The following is a 17,904-nucleotide window of genomic DNA, read 5'->3' as shown; positions in this document are numbered from 1 at the left end:
GGACCTACCTCACGCAGCTCGGGCAGCAGAAAGCACCATTACATTCATAAGACAGGCTCTGAGAGAGGACAAGAGGGGGGAGAGCGAGAGAGAGAGAGAGGAGGGGAGAGAGACATCGAGATGACATCACCATATTTTTCTTCCTCCTCCTCTGAAATGTAGGCTAGTGCTGCAGGGGCTGCCGGTGTCGGCGGCAGAGCAGCAGTGAGAGCTCCCTCTGTGTGTGTGCAACAAGACAGGAGTAAGCTTTTCATATAAGCATCCCCAGCTGGATGTGACCTGGATGTAATATAGTCTACAAACCCTAAAGGGTCCTCAAATACACACACACACACACACACACACGGTCAGACAGTATTAAACACCTGAAATAAGCAGGAGATTGATATCACTTTTCTCAGAAAAATGTTATTTGTTAAATGTGCTGTTCCATTTGCAGGGATATGCACCCATACAGCGCTATTGAAAAAGAACCCGGCTCATGAGGATAACACTGACCCAGGACCTGGGGTAAAATACTTGGCAGCATGTCACTGAGGAATTCATTCTCCTAATGGACTAGCTTAAAGTGGAAGGTCGCTCCAAAATCAACTCTGTAAAACAGTCAAGCTACAGTAATCCAGGTTCATTTGAATCTATGACAGTAGGCAATGCTTCAGGGGACGCTGCTGCAAAGAAGCTAAATTCTGAAACATGGATGCTGCATTCACATCTTCAACTCGGCAGCAAAGAGGATCCATACAATCAGCACAGATTCAAGTTTAATGTGACCAATTCAGTATCTGACCACGTTTCCACTTCTTTTCCTGAGTTATGGTGTTCAATAACGCAAGGAAAGTGTTTTTGCGATACATTATGATGTCACAGTGAAGTTGACCTTTGGCCCTTAGTATAAATCATTACTTCATCATTTTATCCAAACAATTTTTGTCAAATGTTGTAATAATCAGCATATTAATTCTTGAGTCATGGACAAAAAAAAAAATCTTGTGAAGGCCAGAGGGACCATGACCTTTGGAAAAACAAAATCTAATCAGTCAATCATGAGTCAAACTGGAGGTTTGCACCAAATCTGAGAAAATTCCCATTGGGTGTTTTTGAGATATCACGTTCATGCAAATGGGACCGGCGGACAACCCGAAGACATAATGCATCCGGCCCCATGTATTGCCAGCGAAGAGACATAAAAATACGAGAAGACACACATCTCTACAGATATCTCCAACGCTTGTCCAGACAAACCTTAACAACATAGACTAATAAACAGCACAACAGGTAAGAGGAAAAATGTATTTCTGATTTTGAGGTGAACTGTCCCTTTAAATGTAATCCAATGTATCACACTGCCTTTGTTTTCAGCTGTTTGTTTGACTACAGAATTTAAAACAAAAACTAATAACTAACCATTTTCTTGGGGGAAAACAAGAACCCAGATACTACTTCCCCCTTTAGGGGGGAATGAAGCCTGTGACCTGCTTAAAAGTCTCATTAAACAACCAAGACCACAATGGTACAACAGGAAACATTAACGCTGGCAGATTGCACTGCATTTTAATGAGCAAAAAAGTGCAGAATCTTTTAAATTGTTTCTTCAAGGGTACCCAATTTAAGGTTATATTTGCAATACTTTACAGTTTCTTTCTTTGTGTGTGTGTGTGGTTTTGTGTTTTATCTCCTGTGTGTTAATTTGCTATGGATTTATGGATTCATTTTATGCCTTTTTGCATAGCACTTTGTAAACTCTGCTACTGCTATCCAGCTGAGTGATTGGTTTTATGCATTTTAAGTTTAAATTATGTAAAAGAAGACTTTTGAGAGGCTTAATGGCTCTTTTAACCATCTATTTTTTACATTAAATTGAACTTCATCTTTAGATGGATCATTCCTTTTAGGCATGTTTATTTTATCCTGACTTTCTTTAAGAGAAAAGCATCCTTCCTTTTCTCTAAATAAAGTCTCTAGGGGGAGCACAGGAAGGATTTCTGTGGGATAGGGCTACATCTATTAATTAATCAGTTAGATTATTTGCTTTTTAATTAGTCTGAAACATTTCTACGATGATGTTAAGCAGGCTAACATAGAGGCCTTCAAACACAACATGAATTGAGCTGCTATGGCCCCGCGCTGTGAACCGCGCACGCGCTTTGCTCGATGCAGGGAGAAGCAGTCATGCTACAGCACAAGCCATTGGAACTAATGGTTTTCAGCGCGCTGTAGTGCTGCTGTCACATTGTGTCTGAAAGAGCCTTGGTCTTGGTTAGTTGGATTCAGGCTCACTTGGCCACCAGGAAGTTGGTCATCCTGAACTCATGGGTAACACAATCTTGTGTCACATAACATCAAAATGAATCCTCCTTATCTTTTCCCTTATGTCCTATTTTTACACCAACATTTCACATTTAACCCCTTAAAACTTTGTTCAAGATCAGTTTTCTTGTGCTGCGCTCAGACACCTTTCACAAGTATTTAAACCTCTGAACTCTGTAGCAAATTGGTTTGATTTCTTTCCAAAATCAAGGAAAAAAAGGCAATTAGCAACCTGGCAAGAAATTTTACGCAAACTGCAAGAATTAAGTAGATAGATATTCTACAGAAAACCATTTCTATAATTACCATAGTGATAGATATCAAAAGTTATATTACAAAATTATATGTTTAAGCACCTTTTTCAGGAAATTTCCATGTTTATTTTTGGTTTAGATTTAACGTTTTTGGGCAAATTTATTTGGGTAATTTTACTAGTGCTTTTTACTAATTTCTTGCTCATTTTTGGTTCATTTCTTAAGTTGCTCATTGCCTTCTTACCATGTTTTTGCAAGAAATGAGTAGATTTTGATTTTATCTTTTAAGCTCGGGACAAATTTCCAGAAATCTCTATTTCTAATTATCATTTTTATATTTAGAATTATTTTACAAAATCAATACAGATAATTTCTAGACAGTTTTTTTTCCCAGGTCATTACTCATCATTTTTTCTTTTTAAGTTTCCAGTTTATTTTTTATTTGTTTGAGTTTTCTAAGTTCAGAGTAATTTTTTTGTACTTTCTACTAATTTCTTGGTCATTTCTTCTTGTGATGCTCATTCCCATATTTTTTTTAAAGAAGTCATGTCTATTTTCCCAGGTTTCAAATGGTTAATCATTTGTGGCGCATCACTGTAGCCACACAAGAGTCCTAACGCTGTGAGCGAGCTTATTCTTTTATAGCACTTGGTGCAACAGTCTGCATGAAAGCTTATGTTGTGGAAAGTAGGACAGCAAAATAGATGGTACTTTGGGAAGAATTCTGTGGGAAAATTGTGGACATGAGGACACACAGCCAAGTATTTGTTGTATATTTTAAGATCAAGACCATGAGCAGTCTTTTCCTCAAGCATTCTGTTTGCTTGCCTGTGTGACTGGTGTGTGTGTGTGTGTGTGTGTGTGCGTGACATGCAGGATGTATGTGTTCCGTTATTGCTGTGTGTGGTGTGTGTATGTTTTGTTGCAGCTGCAGGGGAAACATGCTGCCATCAAAAGCACCCAGCTGTGAGTGTGTTCCTGAGGGGAGAACGAGCAGGTCTGACCTGAGGCTGGTGTGTCAGAAATACAGGGAGTTTAAAGACTCAACACTAAAACTCAAAATACACACATACACAAACACACACAAAATATGCACGTACGAAATTCTGGCATGATCATGTGGATAAAAACCATTCTTGTTCAAATGTGGAATCAGTGACCTCAATTAAATGACAAATCAAAACAAAAATGTGATGGATGATTTTATCCAAAGTGCCTTACAGCATCCTGAGTGCATCATGGGTATTTTTTTTAGCAATTGGAGCCCTTCATAATGAAGTCAGAGCATCACCATGACCTAAAAACCTGCACTGTGTTGTTCCCCTGAAGGGCCAAACACAACAGGCTGCCGCTGATAAACACCATCTATTCAAAAGCCTACTGAGCAAAGTAACATTCTGTAACATCCCCCTAACTTTTCACATCTTACCTTCTTCGAAATTTACAAAAATAAAGAAATCCCCCCTTAATATAATCTCCTCAACTGCAAAAAAACAACATTCTATCTCTCCCTCTCTCACTACCCCTCCAGAGCAAGATGCATGCTATTAAACCGAATTACACAGTCGTATGAGGCTTGAAGCCACTGAAGCGTCAGCCTGGACCGGCCTATCAGCTTGCCTGTGGCAGATCGGCTGTAGAGCAGAGTGCAGCAACTTGGCTAATCTATGACAACCATGCTTGATTGGAGATAGGGCACAGCCGCCCCCCCATGTCTTGAGATAAATGTAGTCTGGACAGCTGTGGTGAAAATGTTGTACCTAAAAATGGATTGCACTTTGGATATTAATCTAGAAAAAATACATAAAATAACCAGAATATATCAGGTATGGGGTATGAAAAGCTAGGCACCTACAGCAGTTCACCAGCCAACCATGTGAGTATAGTCACATTACATCACCAAGCTTCTATAGAAGGATTTCATAATGATGAGCACATTCATTTTGCACTAATTTAGAGCTTTCTGCTGATTTCAACACAGGTTTCAACATTGGATGACTGTTTTTAACTGATGGGACTTGCTACACAGTTTGGGTGTGCCTACCACTGCTGCTGTGAGTGGATAATGAAGAAGACTGTGATGGCTGTGCCGCAGCAGCAGCTAACAGAGTTGAAGGATTTTTTTTTTTTTACCTGAAGACAGACGAAGGTATTGCATTTAGGTTTAATATGAGGAGTAAGGCCGGGAGACCGTGAAGTAGATAGCTAGCTAATTCTTGTCTTATTGGAGATGTGATGAACAGAGCAAGAGAGAGAGTGGGGCAAGGAGGGATTGAATAAATAATAAATACGTAAAAAAAGGAGAAACGATGGGTAACTGGATGAAGCAGGTGCAAATGCCCATGGTCATTTGGTGGGAGGAATGTAGGGCAGAGAGGGAAGAGGTGTATTTTTAAATTCTGCAGTATTATTTTTTATTACCTTTCCCATATTTCTGCAGCTTCATATAATAATGTAATACCTCTTGAATATTTTTCTCTATTTAATCTATTTAGCTTTACTTCTTCCGGTAAAAGCTTTGGACAAAATCCCTCCCGAGGCTAGCATCAAAATTCCAACTAAATTATCTCCCTCAGCACTTTCCTAGATCTTATAAAATTTTGCCTGCAAATGAGCTTTGGAATCAGAGACTGGGGGAACTCGTCTGACCTTACTGGATGGTGCACAAGTCATGACCATGTAAGGAGATTACACCAGTGCAATGAAAAGTCATCTTCAGTTGGATTAATGAGAATGAAGACCAAAGGCTTGTAATGTGGAGTCAGTTTTGCAATGTGACACACACTCAGTGCAAGTTCTATAAGTGAGATTGAGGACAGAGCACAGCCAAAGGCTTAATTCTCCAACAATACCTCAAAGTTAAAAAATCTCTTTGTTGAAGAAAGACGCATTCTTTTCCATAAATAACAGCAATTATCAGCCAGATCCCTGCCCAGAGACTTGGTAAAGCCTGCGCAACCTGAATACAAGGTGGAGAGATGGGCCCACACAGATAACCTATCTAAACGGCGATATAACACAGGCTGAAGGAATTCTTAGACAATGCAAAAGGGGTGATAAGAGCAGCACAAAAAGTAAATAAGAGAGATAACCCAGACTTATGAAAACATCTAATCTTAAAAGAAAGGTTTTGCTTTGAATCGTGTTTCAACCAAGTGATTGAAGGGGAGTCTTTGATGGACATAAAAATGCAGAAACAATCATTTTATTAACTTCTATCTTTAGGGTCTCTTTTTATTTACTATGCTAGAACTTCAAAGGAATCTGTATTATTATCACCGCACAGATACTGACCTTTGCATTCTGACGCCTGTAACACTGGGGATATAGGAGACGCTTACCTTGCAAGAGCTAAATGCCATCAGCTTCCTCCTTCCTTGCTGCTCTGTTGACGATCAGCCCAAATCATCTTTGGCCTAAAGCCGTGCGCAAACTGTGCTATTTGAGCACATTTTAAAACCTGTAAACTGTACCAATAAATTGGTACATAACAAAGGTTATGAATTATGTGCTCATACTCCAATCGTCAAACCCCGACCTGAGTGCTCACACTGTATCGGTGTTGTCAAGATACTGGAATTTCCAACTTCGAAACAAAACCTTGAATAATGTGAAAAAAAATATGCGACCATGTGCAAGGGGCAAAATTGATACACAGCAGAATGGCTCTTGTAAACATTAACAATAAGAAAGCTCAACTGGTACCAGAGTAACAATACTGCAGAAAATGAGTACTGAAACAGTTTCAGATATTAACAGTCAATATGTATCAATAAATCTATATTTGAGACAAAACTACATCAGTGTAAAATAGGAAACAAAACTCACCATCTGCCCTTGAAAATGATTCTATTGAAAACTGTCAATACACAATTGTTTTACAGCTCCAGGGGAGGTAGAAGTTTGTTTTCTAGTAGAGGTCTGTAATGTTACACTGGTAGATTTCACATTATGAAATTCATTTATTCATGGTGGCCCACCACAACTAAAACATCTGCCACCACAAGTTTATTTTCTATTTTTGGAGCTGAAACATTCATTAGGTGCGCAGTTACAATATACACACCAATTGGTTATTGACTGCTCCACACTCTCGGTGCACAGAGCATACTCAGTACACAAATGGAGCAGTAAAACGACAGCTTTGGGAAACACTGAATGCATTATTTCTACTATTTCGCTCATATTGATTACATTGGTTGTGAGAGGAGGAGAAGAAAACACTGAAGGGACCCGTATGCTGTTGCCACAGCTAAAACAACCTTGCCTCTATACTTGTTCACGTGATGTCTTGTGTTACCTTGGCACCGCCAGACAGTCTGTTTGCCAATACGTGCAGGTGCAGTCAGGAAATAAAAGGTTTTTATCCTTTGCAAGAGTCCAACAATGGCCAACTAATATTTCTGATGTCAAAAATTCATCCAAACAAGAGTTGGCCAGTTAGGAGCAGGTAACGGGCAGTGAACAGTCCTAACTCTCATCCATACACAACATGGCACAAATGCTCGACATAGCTGAACTTTGTTTTTGACTCTAAAATGAGTTGTGCGATTCAAAAATTAGGTCAGAAACAGGCTCACATTGTAAAGTGTACACCCAGTTTAGAGATGTGACACCAAGAATGCAAATTCTGTGTGAATAATGCAACACAAGTATGCGAGCTTGCGTCACAGCCACTGTCCATTTCCCCTGAGGCCACACAGCTTAGCCCAAAGGCATCATTAAAGCTGGACCTGTGGGGATTTTTGGAAACTTTTGCCAACAGTGCGGAGGAGATGTGCAGTAGCTGACATAAATTCCTGTCAAAATCTAAAAAATGGTGCAGTTTTGTTGACAAAAAGTTGGCATGGGTGTTAACTTTTTTGAAATGATATGAAACTGTATCCTTGCTGACCACTGCACACTCTGTGAGCATGAGCTCAGCAAAACAGAACATCACCACCCCTCTGTATCAAACACGCTCATAAAAAAGCAATGTATTGTGTATCCTTCAGAGAGCTGCAGCTGTTCACAGGACTCTGAGTCTGAATGAGTGAATTAGGACACCAGAAAACAGAGCTCGTACAACACGTACTAACTCTTTTTGCTTCACAACACCTGAACCGAGAAGATACTGTGTCCATGACCAAAGTCGAAAAAAAAAGAAACAACATTTTTTTTGCCAAGATGTACTGCAAACAGTTTACAAATTCAGTCATTTTGAGCATCAATAATCACATAAGATCCTGGAATGACTGACTAAACTTTAAATGACCATTGAGGATCATTGGCTTCTGAGCTGAACAGAGAGGATCAATGTGAAATTGGATACCTTTTGAGAAAAGTTAAGGACACACCTCTGGGCTATAACACTGTGGATTTTAGAGGTGTGGATATTTGTCTGTTTGATGTCAACATGTCATAAAGTTGCTTTTATGTGCGGCTAGAAAATGCAGCTCAAGAGCAACCACCATCACCATCCTTCCTTGATTCATCCCAGATTTTAAGGCAAGAAGCTAATGACAAGTGTTTGGGGGGAAATGGTTAATGCAGGGTTCATACATTTAGTTGCTTGCACTGTGGTGCAACAAATAACCAAACTATATATACTATAACAGCCTCTGAGCCCAGAGTGTACTCTGGGAACAGACAGAGCAGCAGAACGTCAAGCGCCGTGAAAGTGGAACTTAATCATTAATTGCAGTCTTAAAGTTTGCATTCAGGCGCCTCTGCAGCAGCGGATTCTCTCATCCATTGACCTGATCAACTCTGACTGAATCAACAGATAATTTATCCATCCCGCTACTCAAATCTTCAAACTGCTGCTGAGGAAAAAGGGGAATAATGATGAATTCTGCTGCGTTCACGAACTTGCAAAAATATCCACATTTAGAAAAGTAAAAAATATTGGTGACCAAAAGTGAGTCAAGTTGAGCCAAACCATGCAGTGGAAACTGACGTAAGTAAAACATTAAGAGACTGGGAAACTTGTTTAGACAGGTACTTGTTCCTGCTTTTCTGGAAAAAAAACCCTTTGAGATAATTGTTCTTTGTTTACAACATGTCATGTATATTGTCTTTGTTCCTTCTGGAAATATTCATGCCACTACAACAAAAAAAACCTTCAAAAAACATTGCTCAAGGCCCATAAAGAGAGTAATACAGCAAAAGAAAAAGCCTCCAAGGACCTTTTCTTTCTATAGTGTTTAAAGAAGACAAGAGGCTGTGACAGAGGATTGTAGTCTTTCAACTATTTTGTCTGCCATAAAAACATACTTCACTTGAAATCACTTGCACCACCATTCAAATGTTATATCCAGAATGTTTGTTTTTTTCTGTCTCCTCTTGTAGATTTTCTGTGGCACAGCTGAAAAGTCCTCAGTACAATGCTAGGTGTGGTCAAAGACTACACCTACAGCCAAGCTTTCATGAGTCAGCTCACGAGCTCAGACAAAAAGGCTTTTTGGAAGTGGTGTCTTCTGCAAGTCCAGTAGTTGTAGTAACAGTCATGCAGCTGAGCAAGATTCCTCTGTGAGAGTAAGGCCCAGGACTGATTCATATTGCCTTTCAGTATGGGTATCAACTCCTTACATTAAATTATTTGAGTACTCAAGTACTCACAAAAAAACTTACTTAAAAATAGAAATGTAAATTAGTGAACCATGAAAAACAAGTGCAATTTGAAATTAATTTACTAAATAACCAGCTTGAATTGGCCTTTTAAATCATCAATTCTAAGTTAACACAAGAAAAATCAGCTAACTTCCTGTTGCTACCGGTACATATGTTAAACAGCAGTGAAGGACTGACTCCAAAGCTTCGCCCAGCCAATTTAAACTGCTCAGTTAGCATAAGCTAATACAGTGGCAGCTAACACCTGACACCACGCTGTTTAACAGTCCCAACAAACTCATACCGACAAAGAAACGGATTGATTCATTACCAGTTAGGCAACATGAGCTGTGTCTCATTAACTCACCACTGGGGTTCTATCTGCATTCTGACCAATTATGAGTCATTGAGCTTCAAAGTTTTGCAATCAAGGTACAAAATACAAGGTAGATTTATTAGACATTCTTTAAACCAATAATGGTATGAATCAAGTCCAAAAATGCATATAACTTAAAAAAAACAGCTCACATAAATGTTGATAAGTTGTCACAGAATAAGAATATACATAACTCAGTTTTGACAAAAACGTTGGATATGACATAACAATGCTAAGGTGACGACCTGTCCCCAGTACTGAGCTCACACTCCTGCAGCAGTAGTCTAATGATAAAAACAGATAATAGAAAAGTCATACCTTTTTTTGATAGCAAAGTAGACTTAGGCCTCACAATAATTAAACCAAAGTGTAAAAGAAGAGAAAACTTTGGATGGATGCTTTATTTAAGTTGTCAAGGTCTTTCACATTTAAAAATCTGAATAATGGTAAAACCTCTTTCAACACTTCACATTCATCTCACAAGCCAGCCTTCACTGTATTGTACTACATTTTGTTAAGAAAGCTTTAACAAAGAAGAATAAAAAAGGTTGGAAAATATCACCATAAGCATTCTTGCACACAAAATACATTTGTGTGAAATTGTGCAGAGCAAAGTCATTTTTTTGGCTTCAAAGTTATGACTTACTATTTAGTCAGTGTTAAGAGGAATAGAAGGGAGGTTTGTTATTTGTGTCTCTGGATTTCCAGCATTATGTACTCTCTGCTACCAAGACATCAGGATATTCTAAAGTATTGAGGCAGCCCACTTTTTAGAATAGTTAATATTCTTCATATACTGTAAATACATTTTTTTTTAAAAAAATGATATATAATAAAATAAAATTATATATATATATGTGTGTGTGTGTGTGTGTGTGTGTGTGTGTGTGTGTGTGTGAACATTTGCCATTTATGTATTGACTTTGAGACAGCAAGACAAACAAACTAGAGAGTTATGTACACAAAAGCCAACCATTTCTGCTTGAGTTTAACACATTCTGTGTCCCTGTGAAAGCAGCATATCTCTCTGTGATACAGGAGGAAGCTGCAGTTCAGGTGGGCAGTAACACAGTTCCCCTACCTCCGAAGCTATGCTCTGAGGGCCAGACGCGGGTGGACGCTGAAGTTAATGGACTCAGACACTCATAAAGGGCTTCATGCGCCCACGCTCCTTTATCAAATAAGAGATCCTGCTCAGCGGTGGACCTGCTGCAAGGCCGACACAAGAAACCACACTGACTAAAACCTTTCATCATCACTGGAGACAGGTGCACTTTAAAGGCATGTTTGCTCAGTTTTGTTTGATGTGTGGGAGCCAAGGGTAGCTGTGTTACTTGGACTGATGGCGGCTGAGAAAATAAAAACGCTGCCAGCTGTTTTTATTGGTCAGCTAAAGGGTACTAATAAAGGCTTTTGAACTACATGCTAAAGAAAAGCCAAAATGCAACCTGATTTGTGTTGCTGTTAGATAAATCCAGAGTTACAAAGAAGTGAGAGGAAACTATCTCACTTCGAGCACATCTGGCAAATGCATCCAATCAGCCAAATCGCAGCCAGTGGCCTGAGTGTTCCAGCTGGGAAGATTACGCTGCGCTCATGCACTGGCCTTGACATTTCAATAACATCATGAGCAACACAACATTTATCAGGGCTTCTCATAATGTGACAGTCTGGAGGCAGAAAGAGGCAAGGCTGTTGTAGGAATCACTGACAGGTGAATATTTGCTCAGTGAGGGACTGAAATTAAGGGAGGAGTTTTATTGTTTCATAATGTGGCTGCTGGGAAGCCAATAAAGGCCTGTAACTGTGATTAAGGAGTACAATTGCACATTTTACTTAACAAGGCTTTTAGCTTATACCCTCTGAGATAAAACACAAACTGTGCTATGTCAGTAGCAGTGATACTAAACCTACGGCCCACAGGCCAAATCTGGCCCTGATAGGGTGCTGGGTGGACCCCCAAGCATTTTGTAACTCACAATAAATGATGTTAGGAACTGTTTTTGTACTTTTAGTATACATAAGGTGCCAGGGTGCATCAAAAAGAGCCTAAAATCCTAGAAATGTCCCTAAAATCCTAGAAATGTCCTAAAATCCTAGAAACACCCCAAATAGAGCAAACCTTTAATCCCTGAAACATTCAAAATCCTAGAAACATCCTAAAATCCTAGACTTGTCTTGAAATCCTATAAAAAATGTCAGAAAATTCCAGAAACATCACTAAAATCCTAGAAACATCATTACAATCTTAGCAACGGTCTAGAATCCTAGAAACAATCCCAGAAACATACCTAAAATCCTAGAGAAATCCTAAAAGCTTAGAAATGGCTTTTAGACCCAGCACAATGAACCGTTACGTTTAACTTTCACAGCTCCAAGCTTTCTGCTACTCCATCTGTGTCCAGAGTACACTCTGTGCTCCGAGAGCTGAAATGAATAACCACTCCAATAGCATTCCTAATGAACTGCCTAGTTCCAAAAATATGAAACCCTTACGTGGCGGCAGATATTTTAATCGTGGGCGGGCCACCACAAATTAATGGATGTGTGGGACACCTATACTTATTTATAAACATGAAGATAAGACACTCTTAAACCAACATAAAGTTCTGTTTAAAACTAAGGGTGTGAATACATTGCCACGCGGTACAGAATAATGTACCATCAGAAAGCACAACTCTCAGTGAAAATGCATACAATATAAACTAAAAGAAAACAAAAAACAAACAAAAAAAAACTCCCGTTTAAATGATATGGTATACACCACTTTCAAAAACCAACTCTCTGCATAGTGGGGAGACAGGTTTAATAACAGATGCAGACCCAGTGCAGTTTGCTGTAGATGACATTTTGCAAGGGTGGCAAACAGACAAATTGCTGCGAGTCACAGTCATGTGCTCCTGTCAGCAGACGCCCATCTTTGTGCAACTGAGTGATTCATTTCTGTTCAGAAAGCAATAATCCATTGAGAAAATTGTATAATATTTGTAACAACAGACATTTTAAATAGTTTTTTTCTGTATCTCCTGAATTTCCCCTGAATCTCCTTTGACTGTTTTTTTTTCTATTTTTTCATGACAGGAAGGGTTTAGAAATGATGGATGTATAAGAAGATGAGATGGTGCTGACAAAGAGCTTCCATGCACAGCAAACCATTAGAAAATCAGTCAAACCTGCTCACCACATATATTACCCAGGTTAGGATTTTGTGAGCTTTTTTGTTATGAAATTGCAAGTGAAAATTGCAAGAATATATGCAGGTTGTTTTTCTATTACCTCTAATTAACTGTTCTCAGTAATCTTACAAAAAAAGGCTAAGCATTTAAATTATTATAATTTCACAGTTAAAATGATGTTACATTAAAAAAAATGTATGGATAGATATTTTTTTAATTTTTAGCACTTTTCGTAATTTTCTTGTTTGTTTTGTTTTGTATTTTTAATTTCTTTTTTTGTTGTTATTTTCAGGTAATGATTTTGTAACTTTTTTTTTTTTTACTAATTTCTTGCTAATTTTTGGGCCATGACTTGTTAAATTGGCATTTGTCTTCTTGTCATGTTTTTGAAAGAAATCAAACCAATCTGCAAAGGTTTCATAGGTTTAATATAAGTGAGCATCTCAAGGTAAATGTGCCACTAAAACCCTATTTCCCATGGCTATAGTTTTCCATGAAGGCTTTTTTTTTATTAGGCAACAAGGAATTGAAGTTCAGAATTTAACAGAATTTCTGCAAGCGAACAGTTTTAACTCGTGAACTGAGAGGCTGTTGTTCAACTTTCACTTTGTCTGAAAGTGCAGTGTGTAAATAAGCAATGCATTAGAATTTAGCCATAAGCCCATAATTAAAAAGCTGTAGTTTCCTTTTCAGGCTCAATGCTTTATTTCCATGACTGACCAAACAACCCTGAAAAAAATGATATATTTCTTATTTTCTCTGCATGTCACTATTCATAACCATGCTTGCACTCCCAAAGTAGATTCTGCAATCAAATTCAGATCTAGTGCAAGTGTGTCTATCAGAGCAGTATGCAGGTAACAAGCTGTGTGGTTTGAGAAGGGCAGAATGGAAACTTAATTTGGCTGGCAAATGAGCTAGTCGCTCTTGTGACCCTGGATTGCGAGTCTGACCTTAGCAAAAGTTTGGCATGGAAAGTCTGGGATCACCCTTCATTTACATGCTAATAAGTGAAGGATGGAAAACATGGAAATACAGAACTGGCAGGACCTAAGCTGGCACAGGTACACAGAATTAAGTGATTTGACTGAAATCACTTGTGGTCACTTACAAGTTTGCTCAATTCCTATGACCTAGGACATTTAGTTATCCATAAAAAAAAAATATACAAAAACTGATATAACCTGGATTGACATCCCTTTTCTGCTGCTTTCAGACACCTTTCACAAGCATTTAAACATTTGAACTCCAAGCAAATTGGTTCTTTTTTTCTTTTCTTTTTTTTTTAAACATAGAAAAAAGGCAACGAGCAACTTGGAAAGAAATGTTTCACAAATTGCAAGAAATCAGAAGATTTAGTTGTTGTTTTTTTTTTAAAGCTGGGGAAAATTAAAGATGACAGAAAAAACTAGGGAAAACTACATTTATAAGTATAATATTTATCCATTTTTATCCAATCCGTTATTTATTCAAAATTGTGTTACAGAATTATTGTATTTCTGAGCACTTTTTTCAGGACATGTCCTTGTTTGTTTTGTTAAATGTTCCATGTGCTTGTGTTCTTTTGACTGCTGAGTTTTTGCGCCTTGTCTTCGACTATTTATGTTATGGGACAAATAAAGGATGACCATATGTTGTCTTATCTTAAATTTTGTTTTTGTTTTTTTTCTTTCTTTGTGTATTTTTTGTATTGGGTTTTTTTTGTTGCTAATTTCCGGGTAATTTTCTTTTAGTATTTTTTGGGGGGGACATTTCTTCTTCCCATTTTTTTTTTTTTATTTTTTAAAGAAAACAAGCCAGTTTGCTCATGTTTCAAATGGTTACCGTCATGCAGGTTCTACACAGAAATAAAAATCGTGCACAAAATATAATAATTACACGTAGGAAATAAGGAGTACGCTCGGTGGGTAACACGACAGGCAGATATCAGATATCTGATAACAGACCAGTATCTGCCGGATGCATCAGCTGTCTGACACAATTAGGAACAGTTCTTAATGCCGGCCAGTGTCCTGTTTCTGCTCCTGGCTCCTGACAGGTGAAAGTGGTAACAGAGCACCGGGGCTGCGAAGGCTTCACACATGCAACACTGCAGCGGATTCATATGTTTTAGGGAGGATGCAGAGAGGTGATGGTGTGCACAGCAGAGGAAAGTAAGAAAAGCAGCAAATAGTCTCGAAAAATCAAAGCCAAGTGTCTCTTAAATCCATTGATTCTGCCACAAATCCCCCATGTATACTACGGTTACAGGAAATGACAATTAACCACTTTACTGCATAGCACACCGTGTCCTGACTAAACACAAGCTAACGTTACACACTTGTTACTAAATGAGGACTATTCCTAAGAATTGTTCGAAACGTGGTATGTGCTGGGACAGGTGCAAAGGGAAGCGTATGGCGATGGAGATTTCGCTAACCCGGTTTATTACATAATAGTACGCACTGCTCGGCTGCGGAGTCAGACTGTCAACTCACACAGCGAATTAGCAATTAAGCTAGCAGCGTTTAATCAACATTAGCATCTGTTTTCGGATTCTGCGTTCATTTATTTTGTCATTTTATCTGAGTGGTACTCACCTCCGCTTCGTGGGGGGTGTCCCAGTATGTTGTTTGACTGGCTCGCGGAGGGAAAACGCAGGTTGTAAATATTCAGGCAGTCCTCGGGGGCGTTTGTCCGTCTGCTAACTGTTAGCTAACGACGTTTTAATGTTTATCAGCAGCCATTCGGTGCTTCAGCTGGAGATGGCCTGCGTCCTCCTCCGCCCAGCGGCGTCATGTAGGTTTGATATTAAAGTTTAAAAGGTTAAAAATTAACTCCACGGTTACTAGTACGCTTTTTTTCGGTCTCTTAACCACCAATATTCAGTCAATTTAGTAGCCACCAGCCCGCCCGAACGATTCTGTCATGGGTTTGAGTAGATAAAAGGTCAAATCGAACGGAGTGCACGAGATTTCCGGTTTTAAATTTCAAATTAAGAGCCACACAAACGTTACAATGAAATGAAATGAAATGAAATGAAATGAAATAAAATAAAATAACTGTTTTACTTAGGGGTTCTTAAATGGGCCACAGAAAATCGTAAAACTTAAATTATACAAATGAAATTGAGGTTGTTTTTTTTTCTTTACTGACCTTAACAATCTTTCCACAGAGCATTTCCTTTGGGTCAACTCCATAAGTTCATCCTCCACACAAATTTGCACGAAAGCATTAGAAAATTAAATCATAAAACTCCTGTTTGAAATGTTATAAGATGATATTCTTTTTTCTAAGCATATTTTAATAAAGGGTGGACCTCTTACCATTATGCCTTTCTTAGAATTATAGTTGAGCTCTGTTCATATGAATACCTTTTTTATATTTTGGTCTTTAGGGATTTTTCAAAACCTATATTAGGGGAGGGGCTAGTGCAAAACAGGACACATTTTAACTGATTTTTTTAAGCACTAGGGAGGGAATTATGGTTTTTGATTTGACTTAGGGGAGGGTCACTTCATTTTAAATGGTCATATTTTGTATCTATCTTAAATACCCTCAGATCCCCCAAACCTGCAAGTGGGTTTGAAATGCATTTTTTTTTTTTAAATCTCCAATATCACACTAATTATCATATAACTGTAAAGTATTGTTTTTTATTGTGGAGGGAGGGTCATGCATTTTCCACTAGTCACTAAAGAGGACTTCAAGGTAAAGTATCTGTAGGTCCTGGGAGGATCATGATACTAAAAGAAATGGCCAAGGGACTACCGATAAAAAAAAAAAAGCCTCCTTGCCAATGAATTAATTCCATTGCTAATTGTTTTGTTTTTTTTATTAATACCATGTTTATTTATTAATTTGCACTGTCCCTTCATAAATAAACTAAACCTAAATCTCTTTTTTTTTCTGGCCATTTACAATATATACCCACATATCAGCCAAACATCCACTGGAATATAAAGAAGAGCATAACCACTTTCTCCCCACTAACCTACCCATCTACCTAGTAGTATTCTTATTGCATCATTAGTGGTATTAGAAGTAATTTTACTTTTATAATATGCCTTTACTTTCATTTTTGAACCAACGCTGAAGTTCTGACTTTATTTTGAAGGCCACACATTCAACATCCTGGCTGTGATTTATAACGGGGTAACTTGACGTAATAACTGTAGACTTCCTCCCTTATTTCTACTCGGTGATCATCTGATTTGCCTGGCTGGCCAGGGTATCGTAAACATGCGATCAGTCCAGTCCGATTTCACTCAAAAGGCAGTCTAACTGGACAGCCCAGTTTTTTTTCTTTTTTTCCTTGTTATAGAGATCATTTATTTATGTACATTATGTCATACTTAGCTATGTCACATCAAAGGGATGGGCATTAGGGTCAAGTCATGAATGTAATTCATATATAAATTACAATAATAAAGTATTTAGTGTAATGAAATTATTGCTTTAAAAACGTGTCTGAATGTGAGGTGAAAATAATTATGAACGATTACATAACATCACATAAATAGGCTACCATGTCGAGCATGCTTCTTTGAATCATTGTGATGTTATGTGCTTTTGAGGATATGTAATGTAATCTTTTTTTACGCGTAGTTGTTATTTTCATTAGCTCTTATGATATTGGACGTACAGTGAACAAATCTGTTAGAAACTATACAGGACCACTACAGCTGTTTTGAGTCTGGGAGCTGCATGCATGTATGCATGCTTGGATAAAGAGTGACATCCAGTGGCTGATCGAGGTTTAGAAACGTGTGGTGGGACATTGAGAACATCTAGTGGCAAAAACAAAAAATTGCAGTGTTGTCCATCCTAACCGGCTGCCTCTGGACTTAAGAAATGTCAGGTGTCACCTAGTCCACCATGACTGTAATTACAGGGCTTTCCTCATGACTATAAATAGAGGAGAACCTAACCGACTCAAGACAACAATGATCTTCATTACATATGTGCATTCACACACTGTGCATTGTTTGCATATTTAATTAGTACACATAGAATAATTGTGTAAGGATAGAGCAGCTATAAAAATGTGCACGCACAACTCTTGCAGTTGCTCTGATGCTTTCCAGATTTGAAACAAACAAATATAAATGAGTAATACCTGCATAATGACTTGATAATAGTTGATGGTTGAGAAGATAACAGAGGATAGCAGAAACTGAATTACTCAAATTACAAATCAAATTAGTGGAACCATATTGCA

General features: G+C 38.2%; 1 protein-coding gene across 7 annotated transcripts in view; it reads right to left on the bottom strand.

Annotated features, from left to right (window-relative positions):
- The window catches only part of osbpl8 (oxysterol binding protein-like 8), a 118,150-nt gene extending 102,514 nt beyond the window's left edge, over nucleotides 1-15,636 (bottom strand). For 3 of the 7 annotated variants that reach the window (XM_042511521.2, XM_088072995.1, XM_088072996.1), the window contains exon 1: nucleotides 15,284-15,636. The gene's annotated coding sequence lies outside the window, so the exon portion shown is untranslated. Of the gene's footprint in view, nucleotides 1-8; nucleotides 59-15,283 lie in introns of all 7 variants that reach the window. The other 4 variants (XM_088072989.1, XM_088072993.1, XM_042511519.2 and 1 more) reach the window with 4 other exon arrangements.
- Nucleotides 15,637-17,904: the final 2,268 nt, after the last annotated feature.

The sequence above is a fragment of the Plectropomus leopardus genome, chromosome 22, assembly GCF_026936395.1.
Source record: "Plectropomus leopardus strain MGB_pleo_1.0 chromosome 22, ASM2693639v1, whole genome shotgun sequence".
NCBI classification, from domain to species: Eukaryota; Metazoa; Chordata; class Actinopteri; order Perciformes; family Serranidae; genus Plectropomus; species Plectropomus leopardus.
Note: the sequence above shows the minus strand (reverse complement) of the source record. Positions and strands in the feature narration are given on the sequence as shown.